The sequence below is a fragment of the Monodon monoceros genome, unplaced genomic scaffold (genome assembly GCF_005190385.1).
Source record: "Monodon monoceros isolate NGI ecotype Baffin Bay Population unplaced genomic scaffold, NGI_Narwhal_1 Super_Scaffold_20, whole genome shotgun sequence".
Classification (NCBI taxonomy): Eukaryota; Metazoa; Chordata; class Mammalia; order Artiodactyla; family Monodontidae; genus Monodon; species Monodon monoceros.
In genome coordinates, this window is record NW_021703777.1 from 129,213,010 (window position 1) to 129,227,096 (window position 14,087).

The 14,087-nt window shown below is 34.5% G+C and overlaps 1 non-coding gene across 1 annotated transcript; it reads left to right on the forward strand.

Moving 5' to 3' along the window:
- Positions 1-4,409: 4,409 nt before the first annotated feature.
- On the forward strand, positions 4,410-4,517 carry LOC114903324. The gene has a single exon (XR_003795710.1). It is a non-coding gene; the product is annotated as a U6 spliceosomal RNA (small nuclear RNA).
- Positions 4,518-14,087: the final 9,570 nt, after the last annotated feature.

Genomic DNA, 14,087 nt, shown 5'->3' on the forward strand with positions numbered 1-14,087 from the left:
ATCATTTACCATTTAATATTGATACTCCTACCAAAATGATTCATGCAGGGAAAATGCTTGTGCTTTAGCTACAGTTGGATTTTCCAAGCTAACATCAATTAATTTATATAAAATGAAATCAGAGCTAATTATATTCATCTAGTTGTTTACTAAATGTTCTTTAATGTCTCTTGATTCTAGTAAGCTCTTATTGTATTCAATAAATTGAGTATTATGAAATCTGTTGGCACAGAGATTTTATAAAGAATTGATAGAATTGAGGAGATGAAGTTAAAAAGAGAAGGTAAAAATGTGCTACACTTCAATAATGTCTGAAGAAACTTTTACAGATATTGTAATTTTCAAATGTATAATATGTTTACAGATTTGCCCTGCATTTAGTCTGCCTTGTTTTATTTTGATTTTTGTTGAGTCTCCTGCCTGCTTGCTAAAAGCTAGAATGCTTTGGGCCCATGTACAATTGAAAGCAGAGGCATCCTTGAGCTTTAAAGCATTGAACAAACTGGAAAATGCATCATACCACATACTGAAGTGAAAGAAGTCTGTGTTTTTGTGTTTTCCTTTTTAAATAAAAAATTTCAAAAGGTTAAAAAAAAAGAGACAAGGTTGATAAAAGGAAAAAAAAGGCATGTATCCCTTTCCCTGTTTGTGGACACAGAATTATGTTATATGCTCACTTTCAAATCCATCCCTATTATGAGTTATAATGTTTATCATCTGTTGGTTATATTGTAAATATTGGGTTGGCCAAAAAGTTCATTTGGTTTTTTTCCCATAAGATGGCTCTAGTAGCGCTTAGTTGTCTTTAACTTCATTCAAAACAATTCTGTTAGACTGCATTGTGACAACTGTCATATCAGTGTGCATTAAAAAAAAGCTTATCAAAATTGGTGAATTTTTGTGTAATCATTTTAATATTGAAGATGGAAGAAAAAAGCAACATTTTCAGCAAATTATGCTCTATTATTTCAAGAAAGGTAAAAAAAGCAACTGAAACACAAAAAAAAGATTGGTGTAGTGCATGGAGAAGGTGCTGTGACTGATCAAATGTTTCAAAAGTGGTTTGAGAAGTTTCGTGCTGGAGATTTTTCGCTGGATGATGCTCCACAGCCAGGTAGGCCAGTTGATAGTAATCAAATGGAGACATTAATTGAGAACAATCAACATTATACCATGCGGGAGACTGCAGACATACTCAAAATATCCAAATCAAGCATTGAACATCATTTGAATCAGCTTGGTTATGTGAATCACTTTGATGTTTGGGTTCCACATTAGTTAAGTGAAAAAAACCTTCTTGACCGTATTTCCACACGCGATTCTCTACTGAAACATAATGAAAACGTTCGTTTTTAAAACAAATTGTGATGGGCCATCAAAAGTGGACACCGTACAGTAATGTGGAACTGAAGAGATAGTGGAGATAGAGATCACCACCAACCACACCAAAGGCCGGTCTTCATCCAAAGAAAGTGATGTTGTGTATACGGTGGGACTGGAAGGGAGGTCCTCTATTATGGGCTCCTTCCAGAAAACCAAACAATTAATTCCAACAACTACTGTTCCCAATTAGACCAACTGAAAGCAGCATTTGACGAAAAGCTCCCGGAAATAGTCAACAGAAAGCACATAGTCTTCCATTAGGATAATGTAAGACCACATGTTTCTTTGATGACCAGGCAAAAACTGTTACAGCTTGGCTGGGAAGTTCTGATTCACCATCTGCCGTATTCACCAGACATTGCACTTTCGGATCTCCATTTATTTCGGTCTTTACGAAATTCTCATAATGGAAAAAATTTCGATTCCCTGGAAGACTGTAAAAGGCACCTGGAACAGTTCTTTGCTCAAAAAGATAAAAAGTTTTGGGAAGATGGAATTATGAAGTTGCCTTAAAAATGGCAGAAGGTAGTGGAACAAAACAGTGAATGCATTGTTCAATAAAATTCTTGGTGAAAATGAAAAATGTGTCTTTTATTTTTACTTTAAAAACCGAAGGAAATTTTTGGCCAATCCAGTTTTTCAGTGTTCTAGTTCTGTTTTTATTTTTCCTCATAACTGAAAAATATTATTTCTCATTACAAGCTTTCATATATGTCTGAATTTTTTTCTCTAAATACTTAATTTTTATACTTTGGCTGGTTGTGATCTTTATTTGTTGGGTAAAAAATTTTTAATATTTTTCAAAGTACATATACTGGGTCTTCTTTTAAAGGAGAAAATCCAATAAATGATTTTTTTATCTTCCATAAAAAAGTCAGTAGGTTTGAGGAATGGGTTCTGATATTCCTGTGTCCCATTATCAGATTCCCCTAATTCATTTTTTAAATATATTTGACATATAACATTGTGCCAATATAATGTGTATAACATGTTAAATTGATACATTAATACATTGTGATGTGATTACCACTGTAGTGATAATTAGAACCTTTACTGAATTACATAATTATCATTTCTTTTTAGTGGTTTAAAACATTAAGTTCTAGTGTCTTAGCACATTTAGTGATTATAATACAATATTGTTCTTTATATTTATGATACTGTTCACTAGATCTCTAGGACTTATTTACCACTCAATGCCAAGTTTGTACACTTAAACAGCAAATGTTCTATCCACCCACCACCGTCCCCTGTAACCACCATTTGGCTCTCTGTTTTTATGAGTTTGGCAATTTTAGATTCCACATATAAATGATATTGTACAGTATTTTTTTCTCTGTCTGAATTATCTCACTTAGCATAATGTGCTCAAGGTCCATCCATGTTATTGGGAAAGGCAGGATGTCTTTCTTTCTCATGGCTAAATAATATTCCAATGTATATAGAGTGGACACTTGAACAACATGGGTTTGAACTTCCTGGGTCCACTTATAAGAGGATTCTATTTCCACTAAATATATTCATACTACATGATCCAAGTTTGGTTGAACCCCAGGATATGGAACCATGGAAATGGAGGGCTATCTATAAAGTTATACTCCACTTATCCATTGTGGGGAGGGTTGGCATATACACCACCATCTTTTATCTGTGCATCTGTTGATGGGCATTTAGGTTGTTTCCATATCTTGGATATTGTAAAAATTGCTGCAATAAACATGGGAATGAATATATCTCTTAGATATCCTGTTTTCATTTTCTTTGAGTATATACCCAGAAGTAAAACTGCTGGACCATATGGAAGTTCTATTTTTAATTCTTGAGGAACCTCCATGTCATTTTCCATAGTGGCTGCACCAATTTACATTCCCACCAAGAGTGTACAAGGGTTCCCTTTTAGTCACATCCTCACCAAGACTTGTTATCTCTTGTCTTCTTAATGATAGCTATTCTAACAGGTATGAGGTTATATCTCATTGTTGTTTTGATGTGTATTTCCCTGAGGATTAGTGATATTTTCATCTTTTCACGTACCCATTGGCCATTTGGATATCTTCTTTGGACATATGTCTATTTAGTTCCTCTGCTCATTTTTTAATTGGATTTTTTGTTGTTATTGAGTTGTATAAGTGCTTTACATATTTTGGTTATTAACCCCTTAGCTGAAATACGATTTGCAAAAGCTTTCTCTCATTCTGCATGATTTTTTGTTGTTGTTTCTTTTGCTGTATAGAAGCTTCTAAGTTTGGTGTACTCCCATTTGTTGAAGTTTGCTTTTGTTGTTTTTGCTTTTGGTGTCATATCCAAAAAATCACTGCCAAGATCAATGTCAAGGAGCTTCCTCCTATTCCCTGTATTCTTGAACACAAGTCAGCTCTATGACTTTTGCTAAGACTGACTACTCTCATGGGGACAGGAGAGATGAAAAAACAAATGGAGGAAAGAGGGTCCAGAAAACAATGTAAGGCCCAAATGTACATGACAAAAAATAAGATGACTTCCAGCAATATTTCATAGTCTTTCAGTAAGGACAGACATGTGGTCCTTCACTTTCTTATTGAGAAAAGCTAGATAAACTTGGTGAAAAGAGAAGTTGAAAAGACTGAGTTTCCATATAGTGCGTACTCACCCTATCAATCCCATGAAAGAAGCAAAATGTCAAGCAGGACAACCTTGTGATTAAAGGTTCGGTCTAATGAAAACAATCATAAACATCATGTGGAACAAAAATATCATTCTCTAGGGTAGAATAGATGACTGTCCCAAACCCTAACAGTCAGTGCTCTGCTGTGGTTGGGTCATCAGAATTATTAGAGATCAGTCATCCTTAATCAGAAATTCAGCATATTTAATAAACAAAGAGAAACAGCATCACTGAGCACTAACTATATGTGAGTAGTTCTTTTGTACTTTTTCAAGGTATGATTTCTTCCAAAATAGAAATGGAAGCCACTTGTGAATAGTCATGGCAGGCCCAAAGAGTAACAGACAAGTAATTACTAAGACAGTTGTATAAGAATGACTTCATGCTTGCTTCAACAGAATATATACTAAAAATTGGAACGATACAGAGAAGATCAGCATGGCACTTGTGCAAGGATGATACGCAAATTCACAAAGCATTCCATATGTTTGGAGTTTGGGATTAAAATATACACACTGCTATACATAAAACAGATAACCAACAAGGACCTACTGTAGAGCACAGGGAACTATACTCAATATTTTGTAACAACCTATATGGAAAAGGATCTGAAAAAGAAAAAATATTTATAAATATACACACACACATATATAACTGAGTCACTTTGCTGTACACCTGAAACTAACACAACATTGTAAATCAACCATACTTCCATTAAAAAAAAAAGAATAGCCTCAATGGCCTTAGCATTTATCTTTTAAGAAGTGACTCACAATGAGCGCTGACAAACAGATTATCTGTTCATAAACAATAAGAGATTTTGTGTTGATTATTTAAGTTTACATCCAAGACAGTTGCAAGTTAACCATTTAATTTTAGAAAATACCCCCTTTAGGCTTAACTATATTCCCTTTTCATTTATTAGTTCTGTAACTGACTGAATAGAAATAACGTAAGTATTTACTTCTCCTGATTTCATTCACATGGTCAGTTGCCTTTGTAAAAATGAATCTTACCAAATCAAAAAACACTGCACTGACAAGCTGTGAGCAATGACAATAATTTCACTAATGCAGTTGCCAAGTACACTAATTATGCTAATGATGGTTCAGTCGCCTGATAATCACATCCCCCAAGGATCATATACAGTCAACCCACACAGCTGCAGAGTCCTCTCCAGGCTCATTTTGCTTATTCCTGTCTCAGTAAAAACCACATAATATTACTTTATTAGCATAAAATAATCATCATAGCTGAACATGAGCTGAACAGACAGAGAGCTAGACTGCTGAAGGGTAATCGAGGAGACTCCTACATGAGGTGCTTAGTCCTGTCATTCATTTCTCCAACGCCTGATAGAGCCACAATTTAGACCAGAAATCTGCTTCCATCTAAAGTAATGGTGTGGATTTTGAAGGGATAAAAATACTTAAGTGATCTATTTTCCTAAATCAATGGGCACACTGATTGATAAAAATATTTTGAAATTCTAAGTGATGTCTTTATAGGTTTGCTGGAAATTTTTTTTCTTTCCTTCCTGAATTCTCAAGTAGTGACCCAAAATGGCTTTCACAAGTCTATCGAATTTTAAAGTCTAATTTGCAATAAAAGAGTATTTATCTTATCACAGAGTTAAGAAAGCAACACTTGGATTTGGGGAAAGGAGACTTAATGGTTATTTATTCCACATTCAATCATTTTGCAAAGATTTTTTTTATACTTTAAATTTCTTGATTAGACTTTTTCAAGAACTGGGAAGGGTTTGAGATTTTGCCAGCTGTGTGCTAACAAGTTAGTCTGTCACAGTTTAACAGATGCAGAAAAAGAGGTTCCAGGTTAGGGACAAAAGATTTTGCTGTTCATGGCACAGCATATAGCATAAGCTGCATGTTTGCATTAGTTCCCTTTGTCCCCTGTGTCTTATGGGGCAATGTGGAGCCATGTGTGTGCATGCTGCCCACACAGGTGGTTTGTATCACAACTGAGAAATATAAGGTTAGGAAACCCCAATCTTTTAAAGAATCTACTAGAAACCTGCCTCATGTTTACTCTGAAGGGACGGATTGTCTTTATTATCCTGGACAGGAATCAAACCTGCTATCTGCCCCACAGGAAGAAACTATCCCTATTTTCAGCCTTGAAAATGTAGTTCAGAAAAATATAGCAGAGTAAAGTCTCTGCTTGTAAGATGTGTAGAGACGCAGGAGACGAATGGAAATGATCTCCCAACAGATTTTCCAAGTTTATAATCTGATAAATAATTTTCAAAAACTGCCACTCTCCAGATATGCTTTATTTTGTTATTATTTACAACTTTCCTTTTGTTTTCATTTGTTTGTTTTGAGTGGAATGCTAACATAGAACAAAAGGAAATAAGAACAGAGCAGGTATGTAAGATTGGGTTCTCCAAATATAGATGCCGACAGAATTATACATGCAAGATATTTGTTGGGAGTACAGGATTTATAGATAAAGGGGAAAGGAAGCAGCTTTGGGCCAAGAGAACTTTCAGAAAACTATACAAATCTGGCTCTTGTAAAAGGGAAGAGGGAGGTAAAGGAGGGCTGGACAGAACTGCAGTGAAATTCTGGGAAACTTACAATCCCAAGAGGAGTCTCAGAGTACCCATGTGATTTCAGTCATTGACTGAAGAGAGCATGGGCTTCATTTATATGCTGTCAGATCCGGAATATCTAGCAGGTATAGTTTGTCAGCTAAATATACTCCTAGAAACAAGTTCTCTCTTGAGAGATCTCATCAGAGCATTCACAGAACTGCTGTAACAAGGATAGTAAAACTTGCAAGGGTAGTTAAAAGCCACAGTTTATTCCTGTCTGGAATGTCCTCTGTTTCATACACGTTTCAAAGGTTTCCACCCTGGAAGTTATTATTAAAGCTAAGTAATCTTACGTTTTGCAATTGGAGAATAAGATATAAATCCACAGCTCCCTGTGATATAACATAAAAATTGACAGGCAGAAGCAAAATGAACAAAAGAGATTTCAGAGTTATAGCGTAGAACAGAGCAAACATTTTCTTTAAAAAACTTGATAGTAAATATGTTTAGCTTTCATATCACACTCTCTCTGTCACAAGTACCCCACTCTGCCTTTGTAGTATGAAAGCAGCCATAGACATATAATCAAATGGGACTGACTGTGTACTAATGAAATTTTTTCCAAAAACATTGGTGGGCCAGATTTGGTCCATAGACCATCGTTTGCCAACTACTGATGTAGAATAATGTACTATCTGTTCTGCACATAGAAATGGACCAACAGATGACAATTCCCATCTAGAAAGTATGGAAGCCAAACATTGGAGATATACATTTTCTCTGAAAAATTATAATATTGGCTATTAAAGAAAGCATCTTTAGAACACACAAACATCCACTGTTGTATGAAATTCTTCTGTGCTTTCGGAGCACAGAAGATGATTCAGGTAAAGGTCATGTAGTCATTTATACTTCAATAGAACAAGTAAGCATATGGAGGGTTGGCAAAGGGCTGGAGAAGTGAAGAAGTTATATATAAATGTAGCCCAATATTTTCTATTTTTAGCACGTCCTGTATTGAAATGAAGATATTTAATAGAAAAAAACAATTTACATGTACTTATTGGTATACAAATTTGAGACAGAACCTAGAAAACAGCATCAATGATAATAAGGTATAGAAGTTTTCATTTTGTTCTCAAGCAAAGAATAAATTAAAAAAAAGAGTCACTGGTTACCCAAGTAAATATACAATCCTTTGATTTAGTTTGTGTTCTCCTAAAACATCACCTAATGCTGATGTAGGTGGCTTACATGGTAAATGATACCAAGAAGTAGGAATAAAGCGGGACAAAAAAGGGAATAACTACATACAAGGTTGCAGATTCATTTCCTCTGCGACCTTTGGCAGGTCATGCTTGCCACCCAGAATTGTCTGAAATTTTTTTTTCCCCTGGGGATAGACATTATTGACTTATTTTATTTCATCTAGTCCTTTTAACTAGCACAGAATAATTCTGTAAACAATCCACTTGTTTTTTAAAAACTATTTCAACTTTTTTTTTTCCACCGAAACCTTCCTAATCAAAAGTAATCCTGGGATACATCAGCACCATCTAAAATCAAAGGCTAGAGAGCATTGTTTCAAAATATGAGAGCACTGATCCTACTGTCCTTATGCATGTCCAAATTGATTCTTTCTTTTACTACTCCACACCCAGTTTGATTATAAAATCCCACCTGGAACTAGTCCAAATGCAGAGTACAAATGGGATTGACTGAAGCTAGTGGGCTAGTTACTAGTTATATAAAAATGTTAATTAACAGAATTATATCCTTTTAGAGCTAGATGATAAACATATTTCAATTTAAATACAAACTCTGATTAATTGGTAGGGGCTGCCTAGAGGTCTGGGTTGAGAACACTTGCACTTGTAGGCTGAATGAATAAGCACTCCTTGGCTAATTATTGATATATGCAGGCACACAAAGTAGAGTAGTGGCTATTTCTGAGCTAAATATTCACATACCGTGCCCTGGAGAAATTTTAATGAGGGCCATCAGGGAACCCACTTATACTAGCTGTAAACTTGGCCAATTAACTCTGTTGTACTTGTTTCTTTATTTATAACATGGGACTAATATTAGTACCTGCCTAAGGATTTGTGTTCGTTTTACTGAGGGGAGGGGTGGTACATAAGTGAAACTAACTTAATAAGTTGCTTAGCACTGTACCTGACAAAAATTAAGGGATTAATAAATGCTAATTTTGGTAATTATAATAACCGTGACCATGTAAGCCATCAGCAACATTCACCTGTGTCAGACACTGTGCTAAGAGCTTTATATCCTTTTCTTTCCTCACAACAAAAATATAAAAGATATTTTTACTACCATTAGATAAACAAAGACAACCAACTACTGAGAATTTTATGTTGCCTTACATAAAGTCAAACTTTAGTTTGGGGAGCAGAAGTAAAACCAGGTCTGTGATTTACTGACTGTGGCAACCTCTACTATATTTATTCTTGTAATAATAACTTATATTAGTAGTATAAATAAAATTGATATATTTTGTTTGAATAGGATATTTCTGAAAGCTCTGTCATCATCTGAACTTATGAGTAAAATGAATACAGGTATTAGCCTATGAGTGAAAATTTTCTTAGAAAAAAATTTACAGGATATTTCTTTTAGGAAAAAGGGAAACAAAGTCATATTAACCATTTAGAGAGAGAGATATTAAGTATGCTCACATTAAAATGTGTAATTAGTCAGAAATATTTTCTATTATCATCATAGGCAACAATACAAATTATGATACAACAAGTAAAAACTTTTCTTCCTAAAAGTAGATAAATAAATTAATCTTCCTGGATGGATCTTGGGAGTAAATAAGTTAATGATATGAGAGCTCCTCCTGAAATTTCAACCTTCAGGGAGACACAAAATCAAATATACCAATAAAATGTATAAGCTATACATTGCTAAAAGGAAATCCCCAAATCCATATTGTATTGGAAGGTAGACGAAATAGTTGTTCACCAAGGACGCCTTTGCACCACCATAGAAGTATTCTTTCCCACAACATTGTTATCTGGCTTGACCTTGTGATTTGCTTTGATCAATGACATGGCAGTGTGCATATTCTTGTGATTTAAGAAAAGAAACGAGTCAGTTTGGCAAAAGCAGGATAGTGATGGAGACAGTGGCCAGAGAAGAGGTCATAGAATTAGATCTCACAGACAACTCTTTACATTTGAAATCACTATTAGTTACAATTGTCTTAACTGTAAATATTCTCTAGGATTGAAATTTCTTTTGTACCCATTCTACAACCTTATTCCAGAATGTAGTAACTGAAAGAATATATAATTGGGAAACACCAATACCCCCAAGTTTGAAAGTTTCTGAGTAGCTTCTTGGTGAATCTCTACACAAATTATTCAGGATAGAAACCAAAAATGTTTATTTGTGCTCAGGGCAGATTTTAAATTATAAGACAGTATCACCTCTCTCGTTGGTTGTCTCCATTGTCATGAGACTGCATGCTTTATTTTATTATTTATTTATTTATTTATTTTTGTTTGCATTGGTCTTCGTTGCTGCGCTTGGGCTTTCTCTAGTTGTGTCGAGTGGGGGCCACTCTTTGTTGCAGTGCACAGGCTTCTCACTGCGGTGGCTTCTCTTGTTGCAGAGCACGGGCTTGTGGGTCCTAGAGCGCAGGCTCAGTAGTTGTGCTGCACGGGCTTAGTTGCCCCGCGGAATGTGGGATATTCCCGGACCAGGGATCAAACCTGTGTCCCCTGCATTGGCAAGAGGATTCTTAATCACTGCGCAACCAGAGAAGTCTCAGCTTGCATTATTTTTTAAAATAAAAGCCCATATTTCTTTCAATATTTTAAAGGATATTCAGAGTACATCTTTTTCTCAGAGTAACTTCTACTTTAATTATATTCCATACTTACTGTAGCTTACTTCCAGACGTGCTAACTCTTCTGTCACTTCTTTGTGCCCATGGAAATCAGTCCTTCCAAAATAACTTCTAAGGCTTATTCTCTGTAGAAAGCTTTGCTAAAGATTCAGGGCTGAATGCAGGGGTTATATTATCATAAATAGCTGATTTTAAAAGTGTAAAACTGAGTAAGATATATCTTTGTTCTTAAAAGTCTCGTGGCCCTCTAGGTAGACAACTACAGGGTATGTCTGACTTGGAATTTCTCTTTGTTGTTCTTTCAACCTGTTTCACTTTGGTTGTGTCCAGAAGTTGAAAGTTCCTCCCAGCTTTACTAGTTTATTCTGGTCTCTCTTTCCCCTTTGTCTCATATAGTTCTGGACCTTCCTTTATATATCCCAAACACTATTAAGAAGCTTAACTGTAGTTTATTTCTCTACTCATGATCATAGGAGTTTATCTATTAGTAATACAAAAAAAAATGGCAGAGGGACTTCCCTGGTGGTCCAGTGGTTAAGACTTTGTGCTTCCACTACAGGGGTCACAGGTTCAATCCCTGGTCCGGGAACTAAGATCCCGCATGCCACGCAGTATGGCCAAAAAAAAAAAAAAAAAAAAAAAAAGGCAGAAACTTTGAAATAAATGTCTTTCTCTTGGCAAAGAGCAAGTGCGAAGAGTGGCTTCTTTCCCCATCATTCTTTATAAGCATAAGAGAACTCTTTATAGATTTTGTTTTTTGCCTGGTACAAAGCTATCCTCTTATTCCTTTTTTTGAAAGCAGAAGTACCCACAGGAAGATTTTGTTTATTTATTAATACTGAAATTTGCTTTTCTTTTTCTTGAATTTCAGGTTTGCAAGGGACCTTAGAGAGCTAATCTAAAATAATGCCTTTCTCTCTCTTCCATAAAAGCCTTGCCAAGTCTAGTACAGGATGATAAATTTCAGGGCTTTGAGCTGTTCAGTTGCCTTCCATGCTGGCTTAATAATGTTCAAGTATTTCCCAATTTAATAGATGTTTTAATTATATTTTTGGTTTTTAGTTATATGCATAAGTGGTCTCTACTTATGTTTCCAAAGCTAAAAACAAGAGTAAAGTATGCACAACACAACTTTATTTCAGAGGTTATAAAAATCTGATTCAAATCCTGTGTGACTTTTCAGTAGAAAAACAATAGCCATATATGTAAGGTAGGTGAAAAATAATTACAAAGAAGAAAAATGCGCATGTATAGTGTAAAATTACATTGAAGAGTGACAAAGATGTAAATAAGCGGTATTCAGAAACGGTGTAAGTTGATTGACAAAGATGTATTACAGTAGAATTAGTCATAGATGCAAACAATTTACAAGATAATTAGAATTACTCTTTGGCATATTGACTGACCATTAAAGACTAAATTCATTTTAATAAATCTATAATTATGATGCTGTGCTATGATGGATTTATGAGGCTCTCTCTCTTTCATCTCCACACCCATGCACCTTCATGTCCTTCACAGAGAGAAAAGCACAAAAGTGCTTCTAATTTTAGTGGCTTCTTGTTGATGATGTTGTTGCTTGTTGCTATTGTCAATGTTCTAATCATTATGAGAAAAAATTGGGTCGTGATATGAATTTACAAGCATATTGACCAATATTTGGAGGGGGGGAACAAGTAAAACTGCCTAGATACGTCAATAGGCCATTTAAAATTCATATCTATGCAAACATTTTTGCATAACATGTGTTTAAAGGATAAAAAAATATGGAAAATTAGCCAAAATAGTCAAATATGCAGAGGTTTTTGACATCTTAACCTGATAATCTATTTGTTGGTCTTTTTGATAGTTCACAATAATATTTTTGCATTAAGATATAGAATTAAGTTTAAAATCTTCACCAGAAGAAAAAGTCTTTCTTCCATCTTTTGGTTACTACTATACTTTATGAAATTCACAAGAATTAGTTGGTCAGTTGACTATGTGATGCACCTAATATGCTCAGCATAATATCCAATTATATTCAATTTCTATCTCTTCATGACAACATGTGAATTTGTAGAATTGGTATATCAGGAACATTTTGAAACTTCACTCTTTAAAAATGTTTTGACACTGACTTTATAAAGCAACATTAGTACATTTTTTGAGGAATATTCAGATATGGGGACACACGTCTGAAACCATTAGGATAACTTAACATTTTTAACTAGAAGTTCTAATTATTTTATATGAATCTGTGGACTCTGTATTCTCTGAATAGAAAATATAGGCTAATTATTATTATACTATTGATATTTCTGGTGCTCAGAAGTATATGTGTCCGTTTAAGGACTTATTTGACATATTTGAAAGTAGAATTATATTTGGAGAGACAATGGGAAAATTACTAATTGAGTTTTGATATAAAAATTCATTATATCTTTCAGTAAAGAGTCTCTTTCAGAAGTAACTTTTTTTATAAATCTCTAAGAAGATTTTTTTGATATATTTCATATGTTTGTATATGTTAGTATAGAAAGTCATTTCTAATGAAGTGCAATATTGATCACAGGTGATCATTTTTAAAATGTATAATGGATAACTTTTTATTTTTAATGGAAAAATTTTGTAATGTTGATAAAGATGACAAAGATGAAAACATGAACATTCATAATACAAGGGGTATGACTCAGAACTAGACACTGTTTTGTGTGTACTGTTCTCATTTCTAAATAATTTTATATAGGACAAAAATTTTTCAGATATTAAAACACTTATTGATGCTAAATGCTGTCCAGATTTAGTAACCAAAAATTTAGAGCATTCATTCAGTGTTATATTAATAAGAAAAATACAAAAGAAATTGAAAAGATGACAATTTTGCTCAAAGCAATTGTACTAAATTATAAAATAGCAAGCATGCAAAAGAGCCTTTGAACTGGCTTCAGAAACATTTTGGAAAAATACATTAATAAAACATTTCTGCAAGTAGATTAAAAAAATGGCATTTGGTTGGAGGGACTCATGTGCATTGAAAATATTTTATTACAGTGATCTTAATTGTAAACTGCATGTGTTGGGTACAAAAATGTTGAATAATAAGCATTTGGTAGCTAAATGCAAAATATTACAACTTTGTAGCCAGAAGAAATCTTAGCAGTCTTTTAAAAAACATGTACATTCACATCAGTATTACTAAACAGAAGCCTCAAGTAGGGCACATCTATTCAAGAGGTTCCTTTCCCTCCCCCTCTCTTCATAGCAGTCCAACTGTGCTAAATCATGCAAAGAGAAAACGAACAAATAATTCACTCCAAGGCTGGAAATCAATGTTGCAGAATACCTGAGAGATAGAGGCCACTCATCAGCAGGCCCAACCAGGCATTAAGAAATTAATGCTGAATAACCAAGAGGATAGGAACCTGGTGTGGTTGTTTGGTTCAACGCTTCATGAGGCTTGGCTCACACAGAGCACATACACTTCAGAAATGTGAGGTGGATGATACTTTCTTAGTCTTCATTTGGTCTCTGAAGCAGTAATTGGTTGTTGAAATGAGCTGCTCACAATACACTTAGAATTTAATATCCCAAAGTGTAGGCTAGAGAGGGCTGGCTGTTATTTTTGCTTTAAAACTGGTGGCTTAGTT